Raw genomic sequence first — 16,804 nt, forward strand, 5'->3', positions numbered from 1 at the left:
CCCAGGAGGCGGAGGCTGCAGTGAGCCGAGATAGCACCACTGCACTTCAACCCGGGCAACAAGAGTGAGACTCTGTCTCAAAAAAAAAAAAAACAAAACAAACAAACAAAAAAAACACTATAAATTTTATCTTAAGTGCATAAATACCCTTTTTAGCACCAAAAGTAATAGTAGCGACGTTTACTGAATGCTAACTCCCCACCAAGTAATACAATAAAAATGTTTTTCTGGGCATTATCTAATCTAATCCTTATAACACTACAAAACAGTAACAGTTACCCATGATTTAACAGAGCAGGTGACTGAGGCTTTAAAGAATTTAAACAATTTGCCCATAGAGCCTGGATTTAAACCCAGATGTGTCTAACTCAGAGCCTGTCCTCTTAGCTCATTACAGTTTACTGCCTCAAATTCCTTTAAAGTTACGCAACTAATCTAAAAATAAATATAAAAGGCTTATTAACAGAAATAAAGATATTTTGTTGCCGTTGCCTATATAAATACTACTTGTTTTTTAATTTCATAGTGCTTTGAACAACATAAAACCTTTCAAAGGCATCTGCTTCATATTACTTTATTTTATGAAGTATGTATGTATGTATTTACTTATTTATTTTTGAGACAAGGTCTCGCTCTGTCACCCAGGCTGGAGGGCAATGGTTCAATCTTGGCTCACTGCAACCTCGAACTCCCAACCTCCTAGTCTCAACCAATCCTCCCACCTCAGCCTCCTGAGTAGCTGGGACCATGGGTGTGCGCAGCCATGCCTGGCTAATTTTCGTATTTTTTGCAGAGATGAGGTCTTGCCATGTTGCTCAGGCAACTTGTCTCAAACTCCTGGACTCAAGCATTCTGCCCCTCTCAGTCTCCCAAAGTGCTGGGATAACAAGCAAGAGCCACCACACCCAGACTCAAGTAGTCTTTGAACAAGTAATTTTATAATCATATTTACTTACTCATCCATTCATTATCCAATCTAAATTAATTAGTAAGCACCTACCACATTAAGCAAACAACCTATGTATACATAAGAAACAATGTAAGGCCACGTGGAGTTTACTAACATAAAATGCTTGACTTCAAATATCTAACAATGCAGAGAAAATACTAGTATAAAAATACCAGGAATTATGTGTTAAATGCCAGTCATCCATATTCTCACATAAGTAGGTAAGAAAAAAAAAAACACAGTCACTACTGATTCTCTCACTCATTCATTTCTCTTCCTACTGCCAAAATCACCAGGAAAAATGGAAAGAGGAAAACATCACAAAGAAAAGAATACTAGCATATAAAGACACTCATAGAGACATAGGAATAAACGAGAATAAAGGAACAAGTTATTGAAATACAGCAAATGAAGTTATATCGTTTGTCCCTCAAACACGTAAAAGCTAAGAAAATAAGAAATAAAATACATTGTTTTTTGGAGACGATTTCCTTAAAAAACACAAGAGTGAGTATACCAAAACTAGTCTGAGCACTGATTAAAACGTAACATCCTTTGAGAGAGGGGCCAGATCTTAGTCATGTATCGTGTATCATTTGGTGCACTGTTTGACATAAAGACACGCAATAATGTTTCTTGAACTGAAAAGCAAGACACATGTGTTTGATAAATGTCCATAAAATCACCATTCTAAAGAGTTCTATAATACCCTGTGAAGTAAATACAATTGGGGGTCAGCAGCTAAGCATTAACTTCTTCACAAAATGCAAAACAATACTCAGACATGATTAAAAACTATAAAAAATGTTTACCAAAAACAGCTTCATAGCAAAATATTAAAAAGAATAAAATTTCAAACCAAAGCTCACTTTTTAATAGGCTGCTTAATAGGAGCTTTTACAATTACTAATGGACAGAACAAAGTTACAAAAGGACTTAAAAGGTCATTTACTCCTTTGCCCTCCATTCAATTAGGACCACAATCAAACCATACCCCAGCAAGAGAAACATATCTAAAGACAGCCAGTGAAGATTAGACCACCTTTAAAAACTATTTCATTTTTTTTTAAACTACTCTCATAATCTATGCCTTGAGTTTATCTGGCAAATGCCGATATCTCACTTTTATCAGGTATTTTAGGGCACAATTTCCCTAGGAAATAAGTATAAGTATAGTTATCACTGAAGAGTAAAACATTTAAAATAATGTTGAGCCAGGTGCGGGCACATGCCTGAAATCGCAGCCATTGGGGAGGCTGAGACAGGAAGGCTGCTTGAGCCCAGGAGTTCAAGGCTGCCGTGAGCTATGACTGCACCATTGCACTCCAGCCTAGGTTACAGAGTCAGACCCTGTCTCTAAAAAAAATAATCAAATGAAATGAAACACTCTTGAGCACATTAAAATATAAACATATTTTCATTTACAGATGTTAACTATCAGTGAAATCACCCATCAGTCCAGACATGAAATACTGTCAGAATTAAAGAATTTTAGAGCCATTGGGCTCTCAAATTATCTAGTGGAACTTCCTGTTTCTTTGAAGATGAAAACAAGGCAAAAACACATTAGTATTAATGCCCTATACAATAACATTTTATAGCATTAAAGGACGTTTTATTTAAAAAAAACATGATTAGTCCTCAGACTCAAATCATCACTTTGTAATATAACTACTACCTGATCCACCTGCTTAATGTGGTCAGGTAAAGTCACGGAACAGGGCCTTTCTATCAGACAGAACTGGCAGTCCTGCCACACTGTTAGTAAGGAAGCGGGAGAAGGAGAACTGCTGTGAGTTGTTGAGCACTTTAGGGTTTACCTCCACTAAACTGTTTCAACTTCCCAAAATCAAATAAAATAGCATTAACACCTCATATGAAATAAGGGTACGGATTTGGAGACCTGCCTATGATCATACAGAAAATAAGTTGTAGAAACAAAATTAGACAACTTACTTGCTCTCCTTATTGTCCCCTCCTTTGTTATGCTCTCTCCCAGTTCTTCTTCCTCTCTGCCTCCTAACCAGGGCTTCATTCGTAGGCTCCTCCCGCAAACACATACACACAACTCTGTTTGTTTGTTTTTTTTTTTTTTTTTCTGACCCGGAATCTTGCTCTGTCGCCAGGCTGGAGTGCAGTGGTACGATCTGGGCTCACTGTAACTTCTGCCTCCTGGGTTCAAGCGATTCTCCTGCCTCAGCCTCCTGAGTAGCAGGGACTACAGGCGAGCGCCACCACGCTCGGCTAATTTTTGTATTTTTAGTAGAAATGGGGTTTCACCATGTTGGCCAGGATGGTCTCAATCTCTTGATCTCCTGATCTGCCTGCCTCAGCCTTCCAATGTGCTGGGATTACAGGCGCAAGCCACTGCGCCCAGCCTACACACATCTCCTAAGTGAGAGTTCCATATCCAAACCTCTTCCTTTTTCTTTTCTATTCATTATTCCAATGTGAGCTGCTCTATTCTCCCCTGTAGCTTTAACTACTTATCTGTATGCAAACTTCTAACTCCAGCCTGCTCTCTCTGAACTCCAGACTCAAATGCATCTCCACCTGAATATCCCACAGGAACCTCAAACAAATGCTTACAACTGAACTAATATCTCTTTCACCCTAACAAAAAACCAGCTCCTCCTCATCTCAATCAGTGGGTTCACTATTACCTCAGTCGTGCTAGCCAGAAAATGAGGACTCAATCAGCTGAGAGCTCCAAATCTCTCTAACTCCCAACATCCAAACTCTATCAAGTCATACCAATTTTATCTCTTAAATATTCCCTGAATCCATGTCTTTCTGTAACTCCAACGGCTTAGTTCAGACTCTTTATTTCTCTACTGTTTTGTTCTATTATACAACTGGCTTTTCTACTGCCTATAATCTTTCCCCACCCAGGTCCATTCTCTACACTGGAGCTGGAATTATCTTTCTAAAATACAAACCTAACGACACCACCACTCGAGCTAAAATTCTTCAATGGCTGCCCCATGTCAAGAAAAATTCTAAACTCTGAATACGGTGCCAAGTACTTTAAGATCTGGCCTCACTCACTAATAGTGAGCATTCTGGGATCTCGTCATTCAGAACTACCTAGCGTTCCCCAAATACAAAATACTCATTCTTCAATCTATCCTTTGTTCGTGTTGTGCCATCCATTTGTCCTAGAATGACTTTCCTCTTCATCACTCCAGTGAAAGCTTATTCAACTATTTCAACACAAGTTAAAAGTCAAATCATACTGAAGGCCTCCCCTGACTTCTGTAGACAGAGTCAGGATCTTTCTACTAATTGACAGAGAAAATGGTCAGTGCTTGAGATCATGACCAGACCCACCTGGGCTGAAATCCCAGGTTTACACTTGACCAACTATGATTTTGTGCAGGGCCTCTAAAGCCTGTTTCCTCATCTCTAAACATCAGTAACTACTTCACCAGCTGTTTTGAGGATTTACTGAGGAGCTGCATGCAAAATACTCCGCACAGCACCTGACATATTCAATAAATGTTACTGTTAGGTGATTATTTCCTCTGGGCTCCTATAGCAACTTGCACATATCTCTACCACGCTATTGGGATGACATGACTGCCCATGCAGGATACAGACTATCTTTTTTCATCTCTTTATTCTCACCACCTGGCATAATGCCTGGCACATAGGTTCTTAACAAATTTTGAATGAATAAATACTTCAAACCTTATATTCTATCACATAACGCCTCAATTTTGTTTTCTACCTGTCTTACTAAACCTACTTTCCATCTCCTCCTTGTACAAAATTGCTACCTCAAGTAAAATTTACACAGGTCAACTTCATTTTAATTAAGAGAAAGTTTTATAGGATTTGTGGTCTTGTTGTTTGTTTTTAAACACACACACACACAAACTCACAATAATATCAACAATTCTCCAACTTACTCCATAAAGCAGCACATTTCTAGGATGGTTATCTACCCATTGAAAAATTTTAAAGGGTCGTCAAGGAAGGTTTTCTAAATCTGTGTCAGCTTCCTTTACCACCAAGTCTTGAGTCAACTCTAAGGACTCAAGTGTACTCCTGAACATAAAAAATATATAAATAATTAATTAAATAATTAAAACATGGTATTTTTCCTTCCGAAAACATGCTGAGAAATTCTGAATAACACTGGAATAATCAAAGAAAATAATTATTGCTTCCTACTGCTAAAAAAAGTATGTTTTTAAAAGTTACTAGTAATTTAAAACTGAACTAATCAAAGTATGTGTAGGCAGTGTTCAGGCTGGCGGGGGGGGGGGTGGGGTGGAGCACCCATTTCACAACCTTGAACCTCAAGAAATAAAATGCAAAAACGCTAAAAGTTAAAAATGCCAGATCCCACCATATAATAGCAATGACATCTTTTTATCTAATTCTACACTTAACCTTTAAACATTACGGCCCTTTGGGTAATTACCAATTGATGGGTTTAATATGCAAATACCTCTGAGCTACTTTAAAACAAACATGACTAACCCAGAAATAAACGTATCCAGGAAAAGAGAAAAGCCTGTGAAAACACGGTTTCTCGGGTCTCACATCCAATGTATGACATACATACGGTTCTGCACCGAGAGGCAGCAACCTGCGAGGGTCAGAGGCGCCGAAGACCCGAGGCCCTGCAGCTTGGGCGGCTGCTCATCCCTGAGACTGTGCAGGGCGGTGGCCCAGTCGGGGTGGGGCTGAGCGCTGTAGCTGGGGCGGTCCCAGCGACTGAGCTAGAAGCCCGAGGCTCACCTCCACTTCCCTTTCCCAACGCACACAGCCCAGGTCCGCGACCACCCAACAACCCTCTCAAGACAAAGAGAGATTTTTTTTTCTGTCCCGGTCCGCTCAAAGTTTATCAGTCTTTCCCGGCGGTCGGGGCCGCCGGGCTTTGTAGTTCGGCAGTCCGAGCTACCCCGCCAAGGCCGCGAGCCCGAGGAGTCACTGAACTACAATCCCCATGATGCACAGCGAGCCTGGCGCTCCCGCGCCCCTCCCAGTCCCCGCACGGGAGCCAGCGCCCGAGGAACCCCGCAGCCCACCGCCCTAGCGTTTCCGGCGGTGGGAGGCCGGGAGGGGCTATCGGCTAGAGCCCCGCACTACCTGCTGTATCGCTTGAGCCCCTGTCCCTCGGATTCATTACCTAGAAGGCGCAGGTCCGGGCACAGCCGGCGATGCGGTCCAGATGGGTTGGGGGTGGGGCGCAGGCCGCCGCCGCCGCCGCCGAGTCCGTTAGTTCGCGACGTGCGTGAAGAGGCGGCGGCTGCGTAGGGTTGCCATGGCAGCCCCGGCCGCGTGGTGGGTGCAGCGCGGGAGGGAGCGCTGAGGCTGTGAGTCCGCTCTGGGGCGGAGCTTGGGACTCCAGCCCAGGTTGCCGGGGGAGGGAGGTGCAGCGGCGCGGGGTGGGAGAGCAGGGAGACAGTGACATTGAGGAGGACGTGTGGCCGACTGAGCTCTGGTCGTGCTTGATGAGCCCGCCTCCACCGCGTCCAGCCCCCGTGGCGGGGCACCTTCGAGCCTGCTGTTTTCGGAGGGGATGCCAGTGGCGTCGAAGGAGGGGGCACCGGGGCGTCGCAGCGCCCTTCCCCCGCCGCCTGTCCGGGCTTCCACCGCTGGGTCTGCCCCCATGGGATGTGTGGATCCTACGCCACCTCAGTATTTTTCTGCAGTCAAACCGAATTGAAGTCTTTCGCACCCGCTTTCTCCATTCCCTGGGGAGTGGGATGGAAAGGAATCCTTTGATAAGATGGAATGCATATGGCCTTTAGGATTATTCAGGAGGTTTTAGAACTTGCAAATGGCATTGCTTTCGACTGAATTTGGATTTATGCTGTTTCTTGGGCAATCGTTTGTGGACTCTAGGATAAACAGGTTAAGAGCGTGGGCTTCTAAAACGAATTCTTAGTTCACGTCCTGCCCCTATACTTGGTAGCTGATGACCAGGGGCGCGTTTCTCACCTCTTAACGCTTTGATCTGCAAAAATGGAGATACCCATCTTGCAACTCTTGTAAGAAGTACATGCATTAATACTGATGAAGCTCTATAAAACAAATCTTAGCATTTAACAATAGCTATTAAATATTAATTATTTAATCAATAGTGATAAAAGTCAATAGTGGTTGGCCGTCGGGAAGGAGTTTGAGAGAATTTTTTGTAGTGATGAAAAAATTCTATAGCTAAGGGTTTCGGTTACAGAAGTATATGCATTTGTCAGAACTCTTGGAATGGAACATTTAAGATTTGTACATTTCACTGCATGTAAATTTACCTCAAAACAGCACATAAAAATGTGTTGTTATTATTAGAGCTATAGACTGTAATAGAAACCACAGAGATATTCTAAGCCGAATCTCTAGATTTTATAGATGAGAAAACTGAAGTCCAGAGATTTAATTGAAAAAAAGAGGAAGGGGAGTGAATTCGTGACCTTGTCGTTTTCTGGTAATGAGTATCTCCTGAAAAATTATGGTTGACAATAACAAGGCACTATGCCTGTAATCCAGCTGAGTCATCGTACCACAGAGATTTTCTTAAACTTGACTGAGTCCCTTATCCACCTTTTGTTGTTCCCCACGGACAATGTCCTCTCAAGGACTGCACCGTCACTTCTGGCTCTCAGTTCTGGCTTTTTCTGAACACTTAGACTACTCCACATATCACCTCTTAAAACTCTTTTCTCTCTACTCCTGCTGACACATAATGTCGAAATCAGCGCCTTTTCTTTGGTTGTTTCTATAGCCAACTCTTTGGAAGGTTTGGAGCAGATGAGTGGTTTTAAATTAAGGATGTAAAAAACCTAAAATTAGAAATTCCTGCTCTTAAAAGTCCTTCAATTCCTCCCGTGATATTTTTATCCACCTACCACCTACCCCCATTTTTTCTTTTTTTTTTTAAATTTATTTATTATTATTATACTTTAAGTTGTAGGGTACATGTGCATAACGTGCAGGTTTGTTACATATGTATACTTGTGCCATGTTGCTGTGCTGCACCCATCAACTCGTCATTTACATCAGGTATAACTCCCAGTGCAATCCCTCCCCCCTCCCCCCTCCCCCCTCCCCATGATAGGCCCCGGTGTGTGATGTTCCCCTTCCTGAGTCCGAGTGATCTCATTGTTCAGTTCCCACCTATGAGTGAGAACATGCGGTGTTTGGTTTTCTGTTCTTGTGATAGTTTGCTAAGAATGATGGATTCCAGCTGCATCCAAGTCCCTACAAAGGACTCAAACTCATCCTTTTTTATGGCTGCATAGTATTCCATGGTGTATATGTGCCACATTTTCTTAATCCAGTCTGTCACTGATGGACATTTGGGTTGATTCCAAGTCTTTGCTATTGTGAATAGTGCTGCAATAAACATACGTGTGTATGTGTCTTTATAGCAGCATAATTTATAATCCTTTGGGTATATACCCAGTAATGGGATGGCTGGGTCATATCTACCCCCATTTTTTCATCATTACCTGTAACCTCCCACTATCGTACTATCTCTCTGGTCCCATCTGTCCCCTCCTCTCTTCTCTCTTTATACAACACTTTTATTTTTATCTCCTAATCTGTGCTATTATAGCTACCTACCATTCCTAAACTGTTTACCAAAGTATTTTCCTATACAAAGTAACTTCCAAGAGAAACTCTGGAGCCAGCTATTAAAATAATTTTTTTTTACATATGTATCCTCATGCTCTATTTGATTCAGTCCACAGTGTCACTGCTCAATAAATATTAAGCAGCTTAGGTACATGACCTGTTGATACGGTTTGGCTGTGTCCCCACCCACCTCTCACTTTGTATTGTAATAATTCCCACCTGTCAAGGGCAGGGCCAGGTGGAGATAATTGAATCATGGGGGCGGTTTCACCCCTACCATTCTTGTGGTAGTGAATAAGTCTCGTGAGATCTGATGGCTTTATAAATGGAAGTTCTCCTACACAAGCTCTTTTGCCTGCCACCGTGTAGGAAGTCTCTTTGCTCTTCCTTCATCTTCCTTCATGATTGTGAGGCCTCCCCAGCCATGTGGAAGTGAGTCCATTAAACCTCTTTCCTTCATAAATTACCCTGTCTTGTGTATGTCTTTATGAGCAGCATGAAAACGGACTAATACACCTGTGCTTCTTACCTTCACAGTGGGTTCACTTATGAAACCCATTTTCTTACATCCATAATGATGGTTTACTCTATTTAGTATAAATGAGGAAGCTGTGTGATAACAGCTGGAATCTGCTGTCGAAGAAAAGAAACCAAAGTAGCCATAGCTTGTACAGAAGAAATGACAGCACTTAAGAGATGAAGTCCAGAATAAAGTCTGGGTATTAAGCCAGAGGACATCCTTATAGGAACTTGAACCTGTCACCTGCAGCAGTTTGGTCACAACTCTGCATATGTAATGAGCATGTAAATAAATTCTCCTTTACTCCTGGAGAAGATGTTACGGATCTGCTATACCAGATGAACACATGTTTGTAGTAGGGATAATAGGTTCACCGGATCCATCTATCCCTGATCTGGTTTCCCTTGTGACCAGTCGCTTGTCTTTCCTTGCAAGGCAGCGGGCCAGAGTTGTTGTGCAGCCTACAGCCGTGATGAAGTCTCCAAAGGCAAGGTCCCAGTGCATAACGCTCCTCGTTTTGTGAAGCCAGAATCCCAGAAAATCAGCTCAGCAGGACAGGCCACTTCCGAACGGATGACAGCAACACAAACAAAAGTTGCTTCGCAGTGAGTTGGAGGTGGGCAGTCGCGGGAGGGAAGACCACAAGCCACCGAAGCACAGCCTTAAAATGCCTCACATGGCTGTGGACAGGTAGGAAGGAATAAGGACCGATGGTAAACCATAGTTCATTGTTTTCACCAGATACTTTGGACCTGTTCAAGTCATAGTTAAACACCCTATGCGAATCCAAAAGATGGAGCTGAAAGTAGTAGCACATTAATCCACACAGGCAGTGTGGTCAAGAGCCACCACCCTCATTTCCAGCGCATCTGGTTTACAGTTGAGGTCTTTCCTCAGTTCTTGGAGTTCTTGGCCTCTCTAGCATTTGACTTTGCTGACCACCCTCCCTGGTAGTCCTTGACCTTGGATCTCTCCAGAGCTTTCCAACCAGACTTCACTGTGTTATTCACCAGCTCTTTTACCTGCTCCTTAAATGTGAGGATAGTTGTCAAGGTTCAGTCACTGCACCTTCTCCATTTGCAAGCTTCCGCCTTGGCCATGGTTGACGCTCCAATTTCTCTTGCTAGTTCTGATCCACAAGTTCCAGCACTGCACAAGCAGGACTACTCTTCCTTAACTTGTTCTGTTACTTCTGTTCTCTTCTCCTGAGATGCCAGCCCCTTACCCCCTAAGGTCTACGTATTCTGAAAACAAATCTTCACATGAAGCCTTTCCAGATCATTCCTGCTCAGTAGTCATATCACCCTGCTCTGTGCTCAGAATATTTCCTGTTAATCTCACTCCCTGGACAGCTGACCATACTGCTGAGTGGCTGCTCATCTATTGTTTACTCATTGGGTTTTTGTCTTTTCTCACTGTATTTCAAGCTCCTCCAACGTGCATTTCTGGGTATTCTCAAAAACACCTTCATAATACCCTACATATAATAAGGGCACAATAAATGTTTTTGATTGGTAGTTCTTTTAACTTTTCCCCTTAGCAAAACCTCCTTTATCTGGTAGCTGTCCCTCTTCTACTACTATACAGGACATTTACAGCCTCTTGATATAAATTTCCCTGAAGCCTATAGAACTGTGGGTCCCCATACATGTTCAGTGGAGGAGAGTACCTTGGGAGGTAATTCCTTAAGTCGCTGTTGCTGTGGAAGGAACTCAGTATGTAAGTAGCACTGAATTGCAACGCTCAGGCCCTCTTACCCGTGAAGATCTAGAACAGAGTTTTCCTCACTGTGGGTCACAGCCTATTAGTAGGTCATGAAGTCAGTGTGATGAGTCTCTTCCAGCTTTGTGATATTTAAAATGTGATAAGGCAAGGTAGTGTAGGGTAAAGTAGAATGCAGTAGAAAATGAAATCCAGAGGGGATGTGCATGGTTAGGGTCAAGTATTGTATGACAGTTACTGAGCTGTCATCTTTCAGCTTCAAACCTACCCTCTGTCCTCTGGTTTTTGGAGGTGGGGCTGGAATTGTGCAAACCACATTTCTCCTTTGTCATCTGCATGGAAAGGCGGGGGCGGCACAGTAGGACCAGAGGAAGAGCACAAGGCTGGAGGAGAGGGAAGCAACTTGCTCCTTCCTGATGGCCTGCTATGCTTGGCAGCATCACTCCTGCCACAGACTTTCAGCCTGGTAGAGCTTCTACTTGTCTCCAGCTTCTTCTTGTATCTCAACCAGCCTCATCGCGTGTCTTCTTCCTGCACCCCAGAGCATTACCTGCAGCAGCAGCCAGCCAGTGTCCTTCTTCAGGAGCCTGTGCCCCAGCTTCAATGGGCCTTTCCTGCAAACCCCAACCTCCTCTCCTCCCTTTGACCTCCAGCCCTGTAGGCAGGAGCGGCTTCTTGCAGTTATAACCTACGTGTTACACCAGTGTTCCTTTTTCAATTTTTCAGTCCTTGAACATCTGTCTAATCAATTCCCTGTGCTAAATTCTCGCTCTTAAAATACCTACTTAAGTTCCTTTTTTCTTGACTGAACCCTGACTAATGTGGATTGTTAAGTAAGATGTACTTCCTGCCATAAGTGTCCATCAAAAGGGTTTAAGAAACAGTGCTTTGGAGGATTGAGAGTTCTTAAATAGCCAGATGACCTGAGATGCAGCTAAGGGGCCAGTCCTAACATGCAGAGGTACTCTGGATTTCAGGTCCATGAAAAGCAAAGATCCTGTTCCACTACAGCAGTTGTCACTGTCGGACCCCAGGCCCAGCCTGGCCTGTAGGGATCACTAGCGGTGAGCCTGCAGTCGTCCATCAGAGTTTGGCCTGAACCCATATGGAATCTGACCTCTCTCAAACATGCAGAAACTCAGCTTCTTTACTTGCTACAGTTTTACTCGTTATTAGCAAGTGAGAGGAAGCAGAAAGTGAATGATGAAGAAAGCCAGGAACTAGTACCAGAGACCTCATACCGTGAAATGGAACTTGATTGAGTGGAAGAGAAGGATTTAAAAGGTAGATTTTCAAGGTGTGAATTTTTTCTCTCTTGCTGCCTTTTCTCGCATGTAATCCGAAGAGATAGTAGACAAGAGGAGGAAATTAAGAACCTTATACTAATACCTAATACCTATGTTTCTGCCTTATCCAGTCAAAATGAGGTTTTTGCTCTATTTTATTCATGAGCTTACTATACTTATGCCTCAGTCTCCCATTAGAAGTGAGACTCACTTAATCACATATTCCTAATATAAAGAACTGCTCCACATTTCAGGAACTCAAAATATTTCTTACGTATGCCAAGATAAACACAAAAGCTCTTGGCAGCAATTTATGAGGATTCTCCTTGCTTATGATTTTGCATTTCTTTATGCTAATTCAGAAATATGAACAGAAAACCCAGGACTTGTGGCTGTTAAGTGGATTTGTAACACTTGGAGTGTTGTGGGCACATAACTCAATGAATGAATATATAGTCATCTGTGATAGCTGGAGGAATCGTATTTTCATTGAGCACTGCAGTAAGTCATTGCAGATACTGTACTAGATACTAATACATTAGCAACACTTTTTTCACCTAACTGTTTTAGGACTTTGCGTTTGGCAGAAGAATACATAACTCAAAGTGAATTACTCAGGCAAATGTTGGCAAGAGTTACTTCGTTTGTGCCATGCAAAGAATCTTCTAGTGAATTGAAAAGCATGTCACCTTCTGATTTACCCACTGAAGCATGTTACAATGTAGGTGGCATGTCACAGAGAAAGAGCAGCTTGTGATCAGGTTTTCTATTCATAGAAGACAGTGTTGTGCCAGGCAACCCCAACCACAGAACATTTCAAGTATGAATGAAAAAGGAGCAGTACAGCTGGGATCCCGTTTCCCCTTCTAAGGAGATGCAGACGCTCTCCAGGGCCCGTCCCATGTCTGAAATTGTTTCTTTTCCTATTTTTCTTAAGTCTGTTCTACTTCCACTATAGAGAATTGAGAGTGATGAGTTTTGGAGGAAAATTCCATTTCCTTTCTTCCCTCCTGTTTCTCATGCATTTTAGGTCGTCTTTGTGATTTATGTGCATAAATGATACAAAATCATAAACGTTGGCTTACATGAATCGTTCCTAAATGGTTAACGATTCAAGCAAACTGTTCATCATCTTATTCTCCCTGATATTCTCTCCTTATGTTCGCTGGCCTGCCTCACTCCTTTCTCAAGTCTCACCTCAATTTTCACATTTCCAAAAAATCCTCACTGACAAGAAAGGATTCTAACAGCACTTACTCAATCTCATCTCGATCCCTTTTTCCCAAATTACTGGCTACCTGTTCTTACTGTCTGAAAGTGAAGTTAAGATGAAATAAAGTAAGTATGGCAATTACATAAGATTGGGAAGAAACATATGTTTCTTCCTTCTTGATCTGTTCTAGGATTTACACCTTCATGACAGAAAAGCATTTTAGTTTTTTTAAATTTAAAACACAAAAAAAATTATAGAGTTGCATAACAAAAAAGAAACCCTGGTACTCACCACATCCTGGTTTTGATGATATTTTTGGATTCATGTTCTTTTACTATTATTACATATCTGTGTATTATAGGCATTACATAATACCATTTTGCATATTTTCAAGCTTTCTATAAATGTCATTATACTATGCTTTCTTGAGGTCGCCTTTTTAAATTCAACAATGTATTTCTGAGATTTATACATGTTAATAGATTTAGTTCACTCATTTTAATTGCTGTAACCATGTAATACCATTCATCTATTTCCTATGGATGACTAGTTTATCCTTCACTAATACTAAAGGTTGTACAATAAACATTCTTGAATATTTCCATATACGTATGTGTGCAAGGTTTTGGAGAGTTTATCCAAGAAGTAGAATGATAGACAGCAAAGGCGGTTCATCTTCAGTTTTCCTGGATTTCACCAATGTTCCCTAAAGTGACTATATTCGTGTACTCTCAGAACAGCAGTGTAAGAGAATTCCCACCTCATCCCATCTTGGAATTATCTGACATTTCTATTTTTGCTGGTCTGATGAGTGTGAATGTTTGAAAGTGGATTTGGGTTTGATGTAGGTGTCACTATATGAGGGTTGTCAAGTCAGGAATGTGAGGCTGAAGCTAAGGAAGCAGAGGAAGTCAAATATAAATTAGGCAGCATATTCTCTATTGCTGCATAACAAATTACCACAAACGTGCTCAAAACAACGCATATTTATTTCACAGTTTCTGTGGGTCGGGAATCCAGCCACAGTTTAGTGGGTTCTCTGCTCCAGGGTGTCTCATGAGGCTGCATTCAAGGTGTCATCCAGGGCTGGGATCTCTTCTGAAGACTTGACGTGGGAAGGATCTGCTTCCAGGCTCTCGTGGTGGTTGCCAGAATTCAGTTCCTTGCAGGTGGTCGGACTGAGGGCCTCAGTTACTGTCCTGTGCTCTCATGTTCTCTGTCCTATTTCATTTACATTTAATTCTTGAACTACTAGTAGGTGTAGCAAACACAGCCTGCAGGATGCAGTGCAGAGTACATGGTGACCTAGCCTGCTCGCTCTTCCTCATTTTCTACCTCCTCATGCTCCCAGACCTCTGTGCCTGCACATGTCCTCCTTCTGCCTATACCTACCTTCCCCTACTGTACCTGTCACCTTCCCAGCTCCTCTTTGCCCCTCAGGAATCAGCTCAGGCATTGCCTCTCGAACCCATTCCCTGACCCTGGTCTTCTCTCCGTGTGCCCCGTAGAACCCTGTGCCGCCACCATCACAGCACTGACTCTGAATTGAATCATCTGTTCACTTCTCTGTTTTCCCACGAGACAAGTTCCTTGAGAATGGGGAGTAGGTCTCCACAGTTTCATATCCCCAGCCCTAGCATAGTGCCTGACATAAAGTCAAAACCTAATAGATGTTTCTTATATGAACGATTGAATGAATGTCATAGAGATTAAAGATAGAGAAAGAAGTTCCTGACAACATTTATTGAAAATCTATTATACATAGAGCACTGTGCTGGAGAAAATTATGAAAAAAATAGTGGAACTTGACAGTGCTAAATGAAAAAAAAAAGGTATAAAATGACCTGTACTTATAAATGAGGATTCTTTATATCTACAACTAAGTACCATCAGATGTCTCACTGACAGTGGATTGAATGATGAAAGTGAGATTTAAAGAACCCATTTCTTTCATCTCTTTTTCGTAACTGATTCCCTATTTTCATGTCTTAGGAGAGAAACCTCAGACATTGCTCTCCTAGCCCAGGTCTGTTCTCAAACAGAGAGGCCCAGTGTTGAGCAGAAGAAAAGGGCCGTTCAAGTGGTTTTTAATCAAGTATCCCACATGACTAATTCAGGTCCTCCAAAATAGTCCCAGGGAGCCAAAAACCAGGTAATATGACATGCTGTGGATTTGAAGGGTGGTTAAGCACACATACAGCCACGTCTTCAGATGCCACTATGAGGCAGAAAGTTCAGGAATGCAGTAGAGGAGGGGAATGTAAACCCAGAATGTACTCAGTGTCTCTCCTTCAGGCACTTTTTTGACCCTCGGAAGCCTGGTCTGCTCAGGTCAATTCTGCAACCCTGGATGTTGAATTAATGAATAAACAAACTAGGTCAAAAACAAATGCAGACTATATTAAAAAGAATATGATGCGTCCTCCTTGTTTTGGGCTTAACTTAAAATCCTAAGAGCAGGATAATAGCATTATAAATAACTTTACCTCTCTCAAACTATTGCCTTCTCCTGCTAGTTATAATAATAGCAACAGCTTATATTTGTACCTATTTTTTGTAGTCTGTGACATGCTTTATCTTTTTTCAGCTTATTTGAGGTCAGAGCAGCCCTGTGAAGTAGGTACAAATATTATAACCATTTTGTAGGTGAGGAAACTGAGGTTCACAGAGGTTATACAACTGTGGGTCACACAGCAACTGAGTAGAACTGTTAGGATTCTAAGGTATAAGAGTACCAATTTGTTCCAAGAGAATAGCAACAAAAAAAACTTGGCCTCTAACCCCAAGGCTGCCAGCTATTAAGGTGTATGATCTTGGACATGTCATTTACCTTTTTTTTTTTCTTTTTTTTTTTTTTAGAAAAAAAAGAAAAAAAAAAAAGACAGAGTCTCACTCTGTCACCCAGTTTGGAGTGCAGTGGTACAATCATAGCTCACTGCAGCCTTGAACTCCTGGGCTGAAGCAATCCTCCAGCCTTAGCCTCTTGAATAGCTGGGACTACATAGGTATGTGCCAACCACACCTGGCTAATTTTTTTAATTTACTGTAGAGAGAGGGGTCTTGCTGTGTTGCCCAGACTGGTCTTCAACTCCTAGGCTGAGGGGATCCTCCCAAAGTGCTGGGATTACAGGCATGAGCCACCACATTTGGCCCCATTCAACCTTCTGACCTTCATTTCCTCACTTATAAAAAATGTACATTATCAGCCGGGTGTGGTGACTCATGCCTGTAATCCCAGTACTTTGGGTGGCCGAGGAGGGCGGATCACGAGGTCAGGAGATTGAGACCAGCCTGGCCAACATGGTGAAACCCCGTCTCTACTAAAAATACAAAAAAAAAAAAAATTAGCTGGGCGTGGTGGCTCATGCCTGTAGTCCCAGCTACTTGGGAGGCTGAGGCAGGAGAATCGCTTGAACCCAGGAGGCGGAGGTTGCAGTGAGCTGAGATCAGGCCACTGCATTCCAGCCTGGTGACAGGGCAAGACTCCGTCTCAAAAAAAAGAAAAAAAAAAAAAAAGTACATAA

General features: G+C 42.4%; 1 protein-coding gene and 1 long non-coding RNA gene across 17 annotated transcripts in view; one reads left to right on the forward strand and one right to left on the reverse strand.

Annotated features, from left to right (window-relative positions):
• The window catches only part of KATNAL1 (katanin catalytic subunit A1 like 1), a 296,001-nt gene extending 289,852 nt beyond the window's left edge, over nt 1-6,149 (reverse strand). For 7 of the 16 annotated variants that reach the window (XR_013407607.1, XR_013407609.1, XM_077973660.1 and 4 more), the window contains exon 1: nt 5,438-5,625. The gene's annotated coding sequence lies outside the window, so the exon portion shown is untranslated. 16 annotated transcript variants of the gene reach the window in all.
• On the forward strand, nt 5,965-13,886 carry LOC144336230 (uncharacterized). The gene is made up of 2 exons (XR_013407847.1): nt 5,965-6,102; nt 9,499-13,886. It is a non-coding gene; the product is annotated as an uncharacterized LOC144336230 (long non-coding RNA).
• The last annotated feature ends 2,918 nt before the right edge of the window (nt 13,887-16,804 follow it).

The sequence above is a fragment of the Macaca mulatta genome, chromosome 17 (assembly GCF_049350105.2).
Source record: "Macaca mulatta isolate MMU2019108-1 chromosome 17, T2T-MMU8v2.0, whole genome shotgun sequence".
Taxonomy (NCBI): Eukaryota; Metazoa; Chordata; class Mammalia; order Primates; family Cercopithecidae; genus Macaca; species Macaca mulatta.